Consider the following 18871-nt stretch of genomic DNA (forward strand, 5'->3'; position numbering starts at 1 on the left):
TTTCATTTTAGTTACCTTATCTGATTCTCACTTTTAGTGACTGAGAGTGTTATGTGGAGCAATACTATTATTCTTAGTTTACACAAGAGGCAAATAACTATTCTTGGAGTAAATAGGTGTTCATTAAATGTTCAGTTATTTATATTTGTATTCATCCAGTGAACATTTGTTGATACTTACTATGTCAAGCATTCTGCTAGACATTGGAAAATAAAAGACATGGTGCCTGCCTTCTTGAAGCTTAGACTTATGGGGGTATGGTCACATGCACACAGATGACAGTACATGTGGATATAATAGAAGTATGCATAAGTTAATATGCCTGCATAAGCCTCCTTGTTTTTCTGCCTGTGAGAGTTGAAGTTTAAGTTATCTAGCTTTACTTAAATAACAAGCACAGAGAAAACTTTGTTCCATGGAGGGCACTTCGGGTTATAAGGTGAAATGATCATAGGAGTGAAAGACCAATTAGCTGATGCAAGTTCTTCATAACTCCTGGAAAACTAATTCTAAGAAATTTCCTGTTTGCCACCATATTAGCAGCAGGATCTTTGTATGAAAAATATGGTATGTGAACTTGGAAGCAAATACTGGAGGATAAACTTTGAAAAGAGAGTGAAAAAGTATTGACTATGGAATGCCTTGAAGAAGCACTCTGACCCTTTATGGTCCTAATGCTAGCAATGTCTTGACTTTGGGTACAGTTCTGAGGCAGAAAGCTAGAAAAAAAAAAAAAGCACATGAATTAAACAAGCCAATGAAAAGAAAACTAACATTTATATGCTTTTTGTTAATTACGACTGATTTCCTTCCTGAAACCCACTTCTTAACTCCCCCTGATGGGTGCGTGGGCACACACATGCACAAACTCAGTATGAATTCTTAAATAGTTCCACCACAACTTTTTTTTTTCCTACGAGTTTCATTTTAAAATATTAAATGGCTTAAAAAAAAAAGATGTACGTGAGAAAGCCATCTCTTTTCCATTCCATTTCTCTGAAGCTATGATGACTTTAGAATTTCCATGTGGCAATGTTTAGGTGTGGTGATTTCATGGTGGGAGTGTGAGAAAGGAATGGGTTTCTTTCTTGTAGCTGTGTACAAATAGCAAGCACACTTTTTACTTTTTATGTTCATGTGGAGTAGCATTTAAGGGAACTAATGTAGATTATGGAGATCTAAAGCCCCCTTTTAAATCACCTCTTAATACTCTCACTACCCCAAAGTAATCAGTATTAAATGTCCTATGCTTATACAAACATGCAAATATACATGTATGGGTTTATTGTTGTTATTTGGTTCACAGAAAAGAGGCTATATTCTGTATATTACTCTAAATTTTACTACTAATTCAAGGACATCTCTCTAATATTAATACCAGCATCTAACTCATACTTTCCTAACAGTGAAATATTTATTAACCATAATAATAGACATTCAGATTCTTTGTTATTTTCTTTAATGTGACAAATACTGCTGCAACAAACACCTTTGTCAATTTATCTTAGATACATGTGTTTGTAATTACAACAGGACAGAGTCCCCAAAAGTAACATTATTAAAGAAGTATGCATATTTAAAATTTTAACACACATTTACAGATTATTTTCCCCAATTTGTAGCAACTCATATTCAAATGGAGTCTGAGGATGACTTACACACATTAGTTATGAGTGTTATTGCCTTTTAAACTTTGTGTTAATCTAATGGGTAAAAGTAGGTTATTATTTCTCTTAATTTGCATTCACTATTCTTAAAATTTGCCTTCTGTTTTTCTAAGGGGTAAAAATTCCTCTCTCGTACATGTGCATGCTCATTACATATACAGAATTTTTTTAATAGCAGAAATATAATTCCATAGACAATATTTTTCCTCAGGACTATTATTGGTCTATTATCCCACTCTCACTTCAGAAGAATATCTCTTTTCAGACTATCTTCAGCCATTTCTAGAATAAATTCTACTCTATGGTGCCAGTAAAGAAGTGTATATTCTATATAGATTTGAAGCAACTTGATAAATACTTTTTATTACTGTTCCCAAATTCTTTGGTTCCTTAATTAAGGGTCTTCTAAAATGCATGGGAATCCTTTCATTTCTAGGATTTTTGAACTACAAATGATTTTAATAGTAAGAAAGATTTTTCTGTAAGATTGGAGTTTCTAAAATCATAGCTAACAGAGCATTTTTATGACTTGCTTTATAGTCCTCAGTACCCAACATTAAGGTGAATGGGTTCATGACCTGGTATTGTCATAAAAGTAGAAGTAATTTATTTGCAAAAAAATTTTCCAGGGTAATTAAACTGCATTTCCCATTTCATGTTACTGAATTACCTCATCTCCATTCATATTCAGGCTACTGCAGTTCCAATTCACTATGCAGATTGGAATACTCAGAACTTCCCAGGTTTAATGAATGCACTTAGCTTCCATTCAGAAAAGAAAACTCCCAGAAATCTTTTAGTGTGGATCCAATTGCAAGGGGAATATAGTGTATCACTTTCTCTTTGCATTCCAGCCCCTCATAGAAGTGCCTTTAATAAATGAATTAAACTTTCTTGGGGGGAGTTCACGGTTTTACCCACTTACATTCTCTGAAGGATATCTCATCAGCATCATCTTGCTATTTGATGTGCTTTTCCCAAGGATTGGAGGATTCTGCATAGATTTAGTCATGGAGAATTCTGTACTTTGGGTTAGCTAGACAACAATGTGAAAGAACTATATTTCATTCTGGGTGTCACAGTTTTAGAAAAAGAAGTGACCGAATGTAGCTCATATAGGGGACAGTAGGAAGTTTTGGAAACAACGGTATGTGGCAAATTGTGGAATGAAATAGCAAAGTTTGGCTTGGAGAAGAAGTCGCCTGTAAGTATTTGCAAGGCTTACATAAGGAAGAGGGGACAGACTTTACCAGAAGGCACCAGAGGTGGCTTTTAGTGTAGTTTCAACAGACTTCTCTTCTGATTGGGTTCTCCCCCAAAGATGGGCACTACTACATGGGTGGTACAATTCCCCCACAAGAACACTCACTCACTTGTTCAGAAATATTTATTGACCTCAGTATATGATTCAAGAGGCTACAGTGGTGAAGAAGACAGAGTATCTGTCTTCATGAGGGTTACAGTTTAGCAGGAAAGAATATGGAGGTCGAGGCTGAATGGCAGGCTGTGAGGAGGGTTGTTGAGGGGATACATGCACTGGGGAGATTTTACTTTATAACTTCTGTCATCTTTCCCAACTCTTCCATTCTATAATTTTGTGCTTCTGCTTGGCCTGTTGTTTTTGTGATGAGTAGTGTGCATTTGCAAAACAGATACCGAGTGAGGAGTATAGGCTATGGCCTTGAGCAAAAATGATTTTTCTTAGTGATTAACTGGCCTACTTAGGATAATTCTGAAGTCCATGACCTCATTAACCCCATTATTTAACCTTTTGAGCTACAAACACTAGTAAATACCGTTCAAATATTTTCATTTTCATTAAGTCTTTTTACTTTTTTGGACACAGAATCCTTTGATTTATGAAGATAAAGGGATATAAAACACAGAAGACAGATTTTACTAAGTTCCCCCCCCAGATATCTAAAGTCATCCGACTTCTGCAATTGATAACTTACATCAATTCTGAACTTCATATTGTTTCACATTTTAATATCTCTGCTAGCATTCCACAATTGTCAAGTTGAGACATGATAATCAGGTATCTTCAATCAATGGTATTTTAAACTTGACGAAATTGAATTTGCTTGACACAATTTTAGTGGGTACCTATTTACATGAAGTATAGAATTTAAATCCCTCAGCCTAGAATCCAAACACCTATCCAATATACTTTCAGTCTTATTTCCAACACCATTCCCATAATGTCCAAACTCTCCAGCCGGAAAAATCTACATATTTGGAGTATATCTTTGCTTATGTTATTCTCTTTTTGAGGGGGAAATCTTTTCCCTTCTTCAGTATTTTCCTGGAGTGCTGCCCATCAGCAGCTCCCCACAGGTGTAGATCTTGCTGGGCTGCTCTTTATTGGTCTCTCACAAGACATAATACTTCTGTCTGTAAAGTAACTGAGTAGCTTACTGTTCTCTATCTTCTCTGCCTGGCCTTTCAACTGGATTATGCAGTTATTTATAAAGTGGTTTTAAAGGCCCAGATAAAAGGAACTATATTCAGGAACTATATTTGGCTACTAACAGGGAGGAAATTTATCACATCTTGATTTTAATCTGAATTAATACCTGACTAGAAGAAAGCTATTATATGTTAATATCTTTGAATTTATAATTGTACTTTTTTCCCCCAATGGACCTTTGTAACATTTAAAAGTATGCAAGGTGGAAAGTTCTCAATACATGCAATGAATTAAAAAATTAGCCTTTAAAAAATGTACCAGGAAATTGAAAATGGATAACTAGTTAATCAATGAAATGAGTATGTACTGTTCAAGAATTTCAAAGTCATTAACAATGTCTGATATCTGACTTTTTTTCTAGAATAAATGTCTTTCCAGTACACTTGTTCTATTATATTTTGTGCCCCATCTGTACTCAATCTTTTTTTGGTTCTTCGGGACTCTTTTTCTCTAAGGTATTTGCGTATGTGCTTCGCTCCTCCTCCATTTCCTGCTCCTTTGCCCCCTCCCCTTTCTTCTCCTTCTCCTCTATCTCCTTTCCCCCTCTCCCTCTTTCTCTCCTTCTCCCACTCCCCCTTATTTATATGCCTCCGCCTCTCATTGCACGCCTTAGAATCTCCAGCACATTTTGAATAGATCTGGTGACAGCAGACATTTTTGCCTTGTTCCTTAGGGGGAAAGTGTTCAGTATTCCTCCATTAAGTATGACATTAGCTATAGATTTTTTTCACAGATATCTTTAACAGTTAAAGTAAGCTCATTTTTATTCCTGATATGATGAGTTTTTACAATCATGAATTGGTATTAGACAAAGAATATGTGGTGTGTGTGTGTGTGTGTGTGTGCTGGAATATTATTAAGTCATAAAAAATATATCTTGCCATGCAACAACATGGATGGACCTAGAGGGAATTATGCTAAGTGAAATAAGACAGAAGAAGACAAATACCATTTCATTTCATTTATACGTGGAATCTAAAAAAAGCAAATGAAAAACAAAAAAAACAGGAACAGATGCATAAATATGGAGAACAAACTGATGGTTATCAGAGGGGAGTGGGAGGTGCAGGCTTCCTGTTATGGAATGAACAAGTCATGGGGATGAGAGGTACAGCATAAGGAATATGGTGAGTGGTACTGTACTAATATTGTGAAGTGACAGATGGTAGCTACATTTGTTGTGAGCATAGTATGATGTATAAAGAGTTATCAAATCACCATGTTGTACACCTGAAACTAATGTAACATTGTGTGTCAACTATACTGCAATAAAAAAATCATGAGTTGGTTTTGGATTTTGGCAAATACTTTTTTGTCCGTTGAGATGACCCACATAGACACACAAACCACACATGCAAACCACACATGTGGTTCTTAGTCCTTTGTTCATTAATATGGTATTTATGTTAATTGATTTTTTGGGGATGTTAAACCAAACTTACATTTTTTTTTTTTAAGATTTTATCTATTAGAGAGCACACACATGAGAGAGAGAAAGAGAGGGAGAGAGAACACGCAGGAGAAGCAGACTCCCAGCTGAGTAGGGAAGACCACATCTTCTCTATCCCAAAAGTTTTGATATGTTGTACTGGGATCATGACCTGAGCCAAAGGCAGATACTTAACTGACTGAGCCATCCACGCGCCTCACCAACCTTATATTCTTAGGATCAAACCAACTTGGTCATACTGTATAATCATTTAATATATTGTTTAATTCAGTTTGCTAATATTTTGTTAATTTTTAAAACCTTAACATTTTATATTTTTGTGAATATTTTTGCATCTATATTCATGAACAATATTTTTTTTATGATGTCTTTATTTGCCTTAGGTATCAGAGTCCTACTAGCCCTATAAGATGAGTTGGGAAGTGTTTCCTCCTCTGTTATGGAAGAATCTTTAAAGGATTGGTATTATTTCTTATTTAAATATTTTCTAGAATTCATCTATAGAGCCCCCTCTAAGACTGAGATTTTCTTTTGAGAATACTTTTTCATTACTAATTCAACTTCATTACTTATTATATAGGCCTATTCAGATTTTCTGCTTTTCCTTGATAATTTTTTTTATAATTTGTATCTTAGAATTTTCCTATTTCATCAATGTTGTTTAATTTTTTGGCATAAAATTGTTCATAATATCCTATTATAATGCTTTTAATTTAGGTAGGAATGCTAGGAATGTCCCCTTATTTTCCAGATTAGGTAAGGGTTTGCCAATTTACTTGATAACTTTCAAAGGACCAACTTTGGAATTCATTGATATTTCTCTATTGGTTTTCATTTTTTAGTTTAATCTAGATTAATCTTTATTATTTGTTTCTAATTTAATCTTTATTATTTTCTTTCTGCTTGCTTTGAGTTTAATTTGCTTTTTCTGGTTGTTATGGTAGAAGTTTAATTTGAGATTTTTTTCTAATTAGATATTGGTATTTAAAGCTATAAAGAGGGTGCGTGGGTGGCTCAGTTGGTTAAACATCTGCCTTCGGCTCAGGTCTGATCTCAGGGTCCTGGGATTGAGCCCCACATTGGAATCCCTGCTCAGCGGGGAGCCTGCTTCTCTCTCTCCCTCTGCCTGCAGCTCCCTCTGCTTGTATTCTCTCTCTCTCTCTGCCAAATAAATAAATAAAAATAAAATAAAGCTATAAATATCCCTCTAAACACTGCTTTACCTGCATCCCAGAAGTTTTGAATTTCACTTTTTAAAAAAATTTTATTTTATTTTATTATGTAATGTTAGTCACCGTACAGTACATCATTAGTGTTTGATGTAGTGTTCAATGATTCATTGTTTTTGTATAACACCCAGTGCTCCATGCAATACGTGTCCTCCTTAATACCCAACACTGGGCCAACCCATCCCCCCAGCTCCCTCCCCCGCAGTTTGTTTCTCAGAGTCCATAGTCTCTGATGGTTCATCTCCCCCTAATATTCCCCCCCCTTCGTTTATCCCTTCCTTCTCCTAATGTCCTCCATGCTATTCCTTATGTTCTACAAATAAGTGAAACCATATGATAATTGACTTTGTCTGCTTGACTTTTTTCATTTAGCATAATCTCCTCCAGTCCCATCCATGTTGATGTAAAAGTTGGGTATTCATTCTTTCTGATGGCTGAGAATTATTCCATTTTATATATGGACCACATCTTCTTTATCCCAAAAGTTTTGATATGTTGTACTTTTGTTTTCATTTTGTTCAAAATATTTTAAAATTTCATTTGCAATTTTTTTTATCCCATGCATTACTTAGTAGTGCACTATTTAATTTACAAATATTTCCAATTTTATTTTATTTCTGTTTTTGATATCTAATGTAATTGTTATGGGCATAGAATATATGTTGTATAAATTCAGTCTTTTGATAATTATTGAGACTTGTTTTATGGCTCATCAGATAGTCTATCCTAAATAATGTTCCATATGCATTTGAAAACAAACAAACAAACAAACATGTATTCCACAGTCATTGGATGCTCTGCTTTAACATTTTAAGTTTGGTCAAGTGGTAGATATTGTTGTTTATATCTTCTATATATTTGTTGAATTTCTGTGTAGAAGTTCTTTCAACTATTGAGAGTGGGTCATTGACATATTCAACTATTCATGTTCAATTATCTCTTTTTCCTTTTAACTTTGTCAGTTTTTGCTTCATGTATTTGGACAATCTGTTCTTATGTGTATTCCTTTATGATTGTTATATATTCCTGATATACTGATGATTTTATCTTTATAAAAATTCCCTCTTTGTCTCTTGTAATATTTTTTATTTTAAAGTCAATTTGATGTTAAGGTACTTTGCACATTATACATGTTTTCTATCCTTTTTCAATCTATCTGTAGTTTTTGAATCTAAAGTATTGTTCTTTTGGACAGCATATTGTTGGGTTTTGCTTTTTTATCCAGTCTGACAATTTTTTTTCCAGTGTATGGAAATCAGATTTAAAAAAATCAACTTTTTACTGTTATTCCATTATTCATTAAATGATAACATATTCCTTATTAGGAACTGTAGGATAATAGGAAAAGCACAGGCTTTGCAGTTAGGAATACTAGCTTAAAATCCTGATTTTGCTACTGGTTACTTTTGTGACCTTGGTTAAGAGTAGTTCTAAAATATGTAAAAATGGTGATATCTCTCTCATAGTATTGTGAGATAAAAAAGGAACCACAGGTAAAGAGCCTGGTAGGGTGTTGACCAGATCAAATAGTCAGTAATTCAGTTATAATAAGCATCTATTAAGGTTAATATATTAAAGTGCTTAATTAGATTCAAGATTCTTATCTTAAGATGCATTAATCCCAATCCATTGTAATTGACTGGGGAAACCATTCTCATGTCCTTTATGATAGCAAAATTCCATGGCAGTTTTATTGGTGCATGATTATTAGATGGTTATTGTTAATTTCCATTCATGGTTCACAATTCATTAGCTAGAGGTGCAGTTTTGAATGATCTTTTGATTTCTGCATTTCAGACAATGCCAGCATGAAGTAAACCATGAAGGTGAGGGCAACTGATCATGATAAGAGCTCTTTATGTTTTTGAGGTACTTTGTGATTATTAAAACTGAGTTCAGTCTCAGCGACCTTGAGGATGTCCCCTTCCAACTAGCTAGGACACAAAAATGAAGAAATCTCCTGCAGAAAAATGCTTTCATGGAGGATGAAAAAAGGAATATTTTAAGGTCCCTACAAAAATTACAAAAATTGTTTTGTAATGAAACAAAACAAAAGCAAACAAAAAGAATCCACCTTACACAAAACAAATTTTATTCTAGCACCTTTGCTAGTGTATCTACTGGAAACAGATCATTAAGAATGTTCTCTAGCAGTAGGGGAAATTTGAAAATTGAATTCTATTTTGTTTCTTGGAATAATAGAGCTTTGGTATAGTAAGGGCTAATTCAGACTGAGAGATTTTACATTATGGGCTTAATCTCCTTGAATAAAATGCTGTTAAAAATTTTTTCCCCAAAAAAACATCATGTATGTGCCCAGGGAGAGCAGTGATGAGCAGTAAACAAATATCTTGATAGATAGATGGAAAGAAATTAGAATGTGCTTAGAGATACTGTACCCAGCACTATGGTGTTTGTTGCCATGAAAATGCAGATTAACTAAATCACCAATAATCATAATGTTAATGATGATGAGCATTTTTAAAAATTATTTGAAGATGAGTAGACAGAGCTTTATCTATAAATAGGTACTAAGTGTGTGTGTATGTATATATATATTTATATATATACACATATATATGCAAGCATATGTAAAGAGCCATTTTTATCTTTATGAAATATATTTGTACTAATGAAGTTGAATTTGAAATGATTTGCCATGAAGCAAATCCTATTTTCTAATCTATCCCATTCATATAATTAGAAATGTTTTTCTGTGGAAGATAATGAAACTGAAAAGCAAATACTGGTCTGGAATTTGTTAATAAAGGTTTTTTCCAACAATCATTATGTGCCCTCCACTGTGTAGAAGCTGGGGATGCAATGCTGAATCAGAAGATCTCTATTTTCAAGGGGTTTATTCTTTAGTTAGAGACACAGAAAAGTAAACAAGGAATTTCAACACAATGTAATGTGTGTTATGAAAAGATAATGTTAAGTACTATGGGAGAGTACAGAGGGTACCCAATTCAGTCAGCTGGGGCAGAGAAAGTTTCCCAGAGGAGATGGTGTATAAGCACAGGAAATAAATTTCTAGGTAAAAGTAGGATTGAAGGTAAATACAAGAGGCCTAGTGATGGTGGTGGATGCAGGGGGATGGTGGTGTTGGTGATGGCAGAGGGTGTTCTAGGCAGGAGTCATAGAGGCAAGAGGGAGCATAGAGTGCTTGTGGCCCTGCACATTTTAAGTATTGCTAAAGGGTTTAATGTGGGGAATGGAGAGATGTTGATGGTAAAAAATGAAGCCAGAAAAGTAAGCAGGAGCCAGAATATGAATAAATCTATAGTCTATGGAAGGAAAATTGCTGTTTTGTGGTGTGCTGGTAAACTGCTCTGTGAATAAAGTGCTCTGTTTTATATTGTTTGTCCATTTCTGTAGTGTAAGTACTCCCACTGTAGCCAGTTTCATGCTACCATTGGTTTAACCATTGCCTTGCAAAATTCCTCAGCCTTTAAGTGTTGGCTCTTGATAGCCAGTTAGAGCCAACTCCATCCGACACACAGCTGCTAGATACTAGATCTTGATTGGTGATCTGATACTAGGATGGCACCTTTAGAGAGGGAGGGAGGCAGATGCACTGGTTATTGTAATCCATCAGTAGTTTTAATAAACTTTCCTTTTGTAGGTTGTAACTGAACCCTATCTTCCCAACACCAATATATACCTATATACTCACAAAATCATCTCATTTTACTATGTGACATTTTGAATTCTGTGGGGGGACAAAACTAAGAATCATAGAATTTTTAGGGATCTTTAAAATTGTTGGGCATAATTCTCTCAGATTTCAGGAAACTGAATCTCAGGTTACAACTAACAGTTGCAGAGCCACGTATATAACCTGTATGTCTTTTTCAGCCCTTCTCAGCTCAGACGTTAGCCATCTTCAGCAACCTCCAAACCCTACATTTTCTTGACAGTGTCAGTCACTAAATTTTAGTTCTTTACTCCTTTTCTAAATATATATGATTCAACTGAACTACAATATCATCCTTTATTGGTGTCAGAGTTCTCTCTTCAACATTTTAGGTTTTCAGGTTAAGCTCTTTCCTAAGTTTGATTTTTTTTAAAAAGCTGGATTTTTCCAATAAATATACATGTTCAGTTCAATTAGTAATTCTTAAAACAATGTTAAGTGTCCTGCTTTAACTGTTAAACACAATTTAGAAAGCTCAAGTGGAGAGAAGTTCCTTAAATGTACTCATAATTTTATGTTTGCCATTGTTCTATCTTCCTTCCTGTTGTTCCAGGTTTCCTACATCGTTTTCTTTCTGTTTCAAAAACTTCATTTAACTATTCTTTTAGAGTAGGTCTGCAGGTGACAAATTCTTAGTTTTCCTTCATCTGGGAATGTCCTTTCTCCTTCAGTTTTTACAAATACTTTCACTGGACATAGAATTTGGGATTGATCTTTTCTTTTAGTGCTTGAAAGAGGTTTTTCTTTTTTTTTTTTTTTTTTTAAAGATTTTATTTATTTATTTGACAGAGAGACACAGCGAGAGAGGGAACACAAGCAGGGGGAGTGGGAGAGGGAGAAGCAGGCTTCCCGCCGAGCAGGGAGCCCGATGCGGGGCTCGATCCCAGGACCCCGGGATCATGACCTGAGCCGAAGGCAGACGCTTAACGACTGAGCCACCCAGGCGCCCCTGAAAGAGGTTTTTCTACTTCTTCTGGTTTCTATGGTTTCTGACGAGAAATGAGCTCTCATTCCAATAGTTTTTCCACTCTAGGTAAGGTGTCTGTGTTTTCAATTTTTTTCTTGCTCTGTAGTTGTCAGAAATTTGAATATACTATGTCTTGGCATGGATTACTTTGGGTTTATCTTGTTTGTTTTGCCTCTTTAATATGTAGGTTTTATATCTTTTACTAAATTTGGGGATTTTAGGCCATTATTATCTTTTTTTTATTACTTTCCCAGGCCTGTCCTCTTTCTCCTCTCTTTCAAGGACTCCAATGGCATAAATATGTTTTGTTATAGTCTCTTTTGTTACAGTCTCACAGGACCTCAAAGCTCTGTTTGACTTTTTTTCGGTCTATTTTCTACCCATTACTCAATTTAGGTAATTTTTATTCTATCTCCAAATTCATGAATTCTTTCCTCTGGTCTCCCATTCTGCTATTTTGCCTATCGCTGAGTTAAAAAAATTTTTTTGGATTAATTTTTAATTTCTTTTAGTTCTATTTTATACCTCCTATATCTTTACCAAAACTTTCCATTTTTCCACCTAGGTGGTATGTTATTGCTAATTTAAACATTTTTTATGTGGCTGCTTTAAAATCCTTGTCAGATTATTCTATCATCTGGGTCATCTCTGTGTGTGTCTGTTGGCTGTCTTTTCTCATTCATTTTGATATTTTCTTGGTTCTTGGTATGAGAAGGGATTTTCCGCTGTATCTGGACATCTTGGGTATTTTATAACGAGACTATAAATTTTATTTAAACCTGATGGTGTCACAGGCCTCTTCTGCCACTGTGCCTGTGGGCAAAGTGGGATGTAGTCTCATTATTGGCACATGGGGGTGGAAGTTGAGGTTCTCCACTCAGCCTCTGTTGACAGCCTAGAGTACAGGTAGAGTTCCTGTTATTGCTGGAGATCAGTGAGAATTGAAGCTCCTTTCCAAATCTGCACTGACGCCACTGGCTGTGAGGGGAGGAGAGGTTGTTATTGCTGCCCAGGTGGCCTGCACTGACACTGTGGGGAGTGCTGCTCACTGCCATGCAGGAATGAAGGTTCTACCTCTCCACTCCACCTTCTTCAGCACCACCCCAGTCAGGGGGTACCTTGTTATAGCCAGGAGAGGGTGGAAGTCAATATTTCTCACCTAGCCTTTCCTGGCAGGGGTGGAGTGTGGCCATAGGTTTCTCTTTTCTCTGTGATGTTTGGTTGCATGCAGTATGGTGATTATTGTCTAAAAGTTTACTGTTTTTCTAGGCAGCCCCTTTTTGATCCTTTGGCTAGAGAGAGTTGTCTTTTCTTTTCTTCTCTTTTTTTTTTTTTTCCTGCTCTGATTGGCATTTCTGGATTGTTGGATTCTTCAGCCCTTAATATGTCCTACACTATCTGCCTGCCATCCTGCCTTTTATTAAAAAGTTGCTTTAGAAGGCCAAATGGATAGACAATTTAGGAATTTTAAGGTGAGAAAAAGATTAAAAGTAAAAACTCTCCAGAAATGGAATCTGGGTAGGTAGATATTCTGTGTCATGGGTCATTGAAGATGAAATTCAGGAAACAAAAGGGGGGTTGGACTAACTGGCATTTAAGGTCCTCTCCAACTCTAAAATTCTATGATATTCTGAAACTAGTGGCTTGGAAAGTCTTCCCCACTGAAGGGGATTTTGACATTGGAGCACCACAACTTGAACATCCATCCCATGATCTTTCCATATCTTATCTACATAGTCCCTGTAAGAGTAACATGGAGAGAATGGGGGATAAGAGGGAAATGGGGAGAGAAGAACATTCATCATAAACATAGAATGAATATATTTGAGTAGTGTTTATGGACTTGAGACTGGGCTATGTTATCAGCATGTTTACATTATGTTCAGCTTACTGAGATCACTGTGACTAGTTATAAAAATATTCCCAATATTTAGCCCAAATAAATTTTGTATATACTAGATAGTCCTCAGGACAAAAGAAGGCATTGGCCTTTATGTAAAATGAATGCATTTGGTAATTTAAAACAAAAGTATTTTGAGTTCAGAACATTTGGATTTCAACTAATGAAATAAAAGGTTTTGCTTACATGTACATAACATAATTCCATTAATGTATTTGTTAGTTAGACCTCCAAGAGGTCATAATTATCCCTTGAGAAAAATAGTCATTTTAGTAACACATTGGAGCTAGAGGGATCTTTACTAAGGAGTAACAGCCCTGAAACAAATACTGGAAATTCCGGATTGTGTAATTCCAAATGCTTCTATTATGGAAATAGGTCAATTACATGTGATTCAAAAACAAATATATGACTGGCATTTCAATAAAATGTTACATGGAAAAAAGCAGTAACTAAAGTACAGAGCCTGAAAAGGTTAACTAGTTCATCACTTGACCCCTGTGAACTTGAACTAGGTCAGTACTGCCATGGGGGATGATAGGGAAACTAGTTAGTGTAATTAGGATGTGCTAGTGCGAATTTGTTACTCAGCTGTGGAATTACCCCCAAGAGATTAATTTACCATGTCATCACCTACACTTATTTTCAGCTAGCCACTTTGGGGGCTCAGTAACATGACAAATTTGGCATTTTCATTAGCTTAGTGGGTGTGAAGTGTAAATAGAGAAGAATTATTTCCTTTTGCAGTTGTCAGAAATTGTGAAATGAGAGCCCTTGCAAAACAACTGAAATAAGTTTCTTTTTATTCACTGAGGAGTTTTGTTTGTTAGTAGAAGACTAGATTTTTCAATATTACTTTATATCCAATCTGTGAACCTTATATGATTATTAGTAATGTTTTATGTAGGCAAAGATTAAGTGACCAGAAATCATAGCCTGGTTAGGAATTTTGTTGGTTATTAAGAGTGTCCTAATAATATAAAATTTAGGATACAGTGAGAGAGGATTGACATGTGATGAAAATTAGAATGAACAGGATTTATCTACCTATTTAATCTGTACATAAATATGAACTATGTATGTTTATATATGCAAATATATATCCATATATAATTTACATATATACATATACCCATAAATGTACATGCATACACATGTGTGTGAACTGTTAAAATATAGACTGAGGCATTAAAAATTTTTAAGAGTTGATCAGACCCTTTAAAGGGTCTGGGATTGGGATAGCCTTCTGGTTTTTCAAGTTCCCTATTTGTCTTGGGTCTTTCCCACACCCCGTACCTATTCCTAGAATTTGTCAGTTTCTCCCAGATCAGCAGTGGGTTGTCCACTATCATAAATGTCTTGTTCCATGGGCTCAGCATGGATCAGCATCCCATACTAGGGGCTAGGGGAGGACTGGAATGTCTTGGCTTTCATTCCTGAAGTAAATGTGGCTGGATCAGCACCTTCAAAGTTAGGGTTATAGATGGCCTTTCTCATTCTTAACTTTCTAAGAATTTATTGTACTTCCTCCATAGATTTCAGGGTCCCATGTGCCCAGGGAGATTCCCCTCATTGGGACAAGACTCCCTGCAGTCTAGAAAAATCCAATCTATGAGGGAGTGAGTACCTTGAGTCCCCTGAATGCCATGCACTTACTGCCAGAGGGCAGCGTATGTGATAATGTTGCCCATCTTCTCTGCTTCCTGCCCAGTTAGAGAAATACCATTGTCCCCGCATATCCCATAGCATACCAACCATGCCCTAATAATTTCCCTGGCCTTTTCCTGGAACTTAGCAGTTATATCAATAAGCTTTTCAGGGGTATATATTCTCTCATCATGAGTGTTTCCTGAATTGGAGCTGTCTCACTGGCTCGGGTTGTTGTTACTGTGCTTTTGCTTTTCTTTGTATTAGTGGTTGGATGGCACGGGGCATTTTGTCCATTTCACTGTCCATTACAACATCCCCTTCTATGCTGTCCTCACTTTTCCAGGAATTCCATCTTTTAGCATCCCATTCAGGTCTTGTCACAAGCACTGAGACCTTAATTCAAGGTAGTTTGTACCCTCCTAGCTTTGCAAAATGACACAGTAAGGTCTCCAACTTATTTTGCCACCCTCCCACCTGTCTTCCAGCCCTGAAGCTAGCAAAGAGCAGTGGACATCTGCATGTCCTTCTCTTATCTCAGCTCTTCTTTCAACTTTCTAATTCAAGTTTCAGCCTCTCGTTGGGTATCTCTGGCCACCATACTGTCCACAGTAGAGACCAGCCCACTGTGGCAACCATTCATTTCCCTTCCTTGCCACAGTGTGCTATGTACAGTTCCTTAAACAAGCATATTAGACTGGCCAGCATTTTCAGGTGATCCACAAGCATCTAGCATACAGGCCACTCCTCTCCCCATAGAGGCTGATGGCCAACTTGGGATGTGCCCTGCAGAGGTCATTTCCCCAAGACCCATTTCTTTGGTCTCCTGGATGGCTTGCCAATTGTTGATTTAAAACCTCAGGAGCTTTCCAGGTGAAATCTGAAACTAGCCCCCATAATGGAGAGCAAAGGGAGACCAAAAAGAGGTAGGGCACTCCAGATGGTAAGTGACAGGTTTTATGAGCAAGGGAACTTAAATAGGAAGTTTGTCTTTGATGGCTGCAAGACAAGTAGATCTCCTCACTTGCCTGCCAGAATCTTAAAAGTTTCTGTAGAGGACTCAACCTGTGTTCAGTTATGTCCCCATCTAGATGGTCTTAACCAACACATTGCTCTTTCAAGTCTGCGTCCTTGAAAATGGCTCCAAATGTGGGAACAGTGGGCAGAATATACATTCCAAGGACAGGGGAGTGAGTGAGGAATCTCTCATTACCCAGGTGAGGCTCACAGGTCAACCGGCAGTCAAGTTTTCTTGATGACCTCCTCCAATGGTCTGCCAATCTGAATTTGGAAAGGACGGGACAAAATGAAATTTTTTACCTTCCTCTCTCAAGCAGCACCAGAGACAGATCCGGGAGAGCTGACTTTGATGAGAATTCTCATCCTTTGCTGGCTTCTGCCAGTTTTCTCAGGATATCTGCAGGCTCTAGAGTGAGTGGGGTGTCCCAGCAGTTCTCATCCTAATTACCAGAAACTGTAGAGGAGGAAAAATAAATTTCCTTCCACACTTGATGGTGAGTATTTGGCTGAGACTCCCTTCTCTCTAGGACACCTCATAAATGGGTAAACTTATCTAGGTTAAAAGTTCTCTACTGTGGCCCCTGTAATTCAAGATTTTCTTTGGTAAGGTTGACTTGCTAGCTTAGCCTTGAAGTTTTATCCATCTAAGGCCTCACCTCACACTGAATACAGTCCAGCTTAAATTGGACCATTTCCGATTTCTAAGTTGGACCCAGTCTGACTTCAGGCCCAGTCCAGTTTCCCATTCAGACCTAGTCCATCTCTGGACCCAGTCTGGTTTCCAAGTTGGACCCATTCTGTCCTTGGACCCAGTCTGATTTCTAAGTTGGCCCAGTCTGACTCCAGCCTGTTTCTGGACCCAGTTTGGAAAAAGAAATGCTCAAAGTTTGAATGCTCATAATGCAAAAGCTGTGGAGCTAGGATCTGAATGGGACTTACCCATGACCTTCAAAGACAGTGAGAAAGCAGCGAGCTCAAGGGGCTCCACCGGTACCTACATCTTGTTGCTTGTTGTTCCTGGGGACCTCTGAGAGTCTCTTTCGGTTCCCTCCTCTGATATCAGAACTGTTAAAAGATAACCTGAAGTATATTAAATATTTTAAGAATTTATTTGAACAAAAATTGATTTGAATCAGGCAGCATCCAATCTAACAGACAGAAAGGAGCTCTGAGTTGCTGTACAAAATGAGACTTACAGGCAGAAGGAAGCAGGAACAAGGAAGTCATACTACACAAAAAAAGCAGATTGGTTATTGTAAGGTTACTCTCCTTTAGAGGATGGCAGAAGTCTATCAGGCAGATTAGCGAACTAATGCTGATTGGGCGATTTCCTGACTTACTAGTTTAAGATTACATTTCCAGGAGAGCTGAGACTATGATCAAGTTAAGTCTTGGTTTGTTGACATGGGCTTAGCATAAATACTCCATTTTGGGCTAGTTGTCTTGTTTTTAACAGTATACATATGTAGCTTTACATATACATAAAATTTTGACCTGAAGTTTTCTTCCTGTTAATTTCTCACTTTTGTAGTGAAGCATGATTTTGTTGTTGTTATTACTTTAGTCTTACATGTTAAAATAATTTTGCTTCTCCTTGTAAAATTCTGCCATAAAAGAAATGCATAGTTTTAGACTTTTTTTCTAATTTCTCAGTTTCATTGTTGTGAATTTTACCTAAAAAGCCCTTATTAGATGAATTCCTTGATGGTAGTCTGAATTATCTTTATTCCAAATAACAGTATGAATTCAAATTTAGATTAGATGGATCTTATTGCCAACTCTTTTGGGGAACCATCCATCAAATTAGAGACAAAAGCAACTCCTTTGACTTAGCTCTAAAAGTTAATTTTAAAACTTGATGAAGTAAAAATTTGAAACATGTACTTTCATATATCTTTAAATTTGGAATTCAAAGTCATTTTTATTTAATACAAACTCCCAAATTCAAGCAAGCTGTGCTACTGGCATATAATCAGGTCTCTGAAGAATAAGGGTTCATACAGTAATACTAACAGGAGTAGTACTGTGTAAAGAGAAAAGGGTAAAAACAGAAATGTAGTTTCAATATTTCCTAGAGTGATAAATATTGAGGTTTTTCATCAACTCTCCAACCCATGTTCCCCAAACCACAAGTTTATTTTTTGTCAGTTATAACTGTGAAAATGTGTTTTCCAAGGTGAAAAAAATTAAGTCTGACCTAGGAATTCTAATTTTGGTGATTCCCAAATTAATGATATTGTCTTGAGCAGTCATTCCATCCCTCTGTCTCATCCCTCTACTTATAAATTGAAGAAGTAAGAATGGTCCATTCTTTAATGTGTTGGTGCAGATTAAGACTTTTTAAATTTATAGGAATTGATAGTCCTTGAACCATAACTGAATCCTACCAGAGGATAGAAAGTCTATTCTGTAGTTAAAACACCTCTTTGTTCTATTTTGACCTTTTTCTATCCTTATTCCAGCATTTAATGACCTTCACTTAAAATGAAACTTTCCTTACAAGTAGAATTTAGATCTTTTTCCTTCTGTTCTTGCTCCGCTGGAGAAAAGAAACACATAGACTTTAAAATCAGAGTGTCTCATATCATTGCTTAGAAAGACTAAATGGTTTAAAGTGTCATTAATACTTGGTGATATTTCACTATCATGGCATGGTTAGAGCAGAGGACATTTATATAAATAAACAATTGCTGAGAAAAAGTGCATTTAGTGAAACAGTATCTTTGAGTTCTAATCGTGTTTGCTTATGTATTTTCTAATCTACAAAATGTAATTGTCAATGTTCCCTATCATCATTAGTGCAAATTAGCAAGTGAGTTTCTCT

The sequence above is a fragment of the Phoca vitulina genome, unplaced genomic scaffold (genome assembly GCF_004348235.1).
Source record: "Phoca vitulina isolate PV1807 unplaced genomic scaffold, GSC_HSeal_1.0 scaffold25, whole genome shotgun sequence".
NCBI classification, from domain to species: domain Eukaryota; kingdom Metazoa; phylum Chordata; class Mammalia; order Carnivora; family Phocidae; genus Phoca; species Phoca vitulina.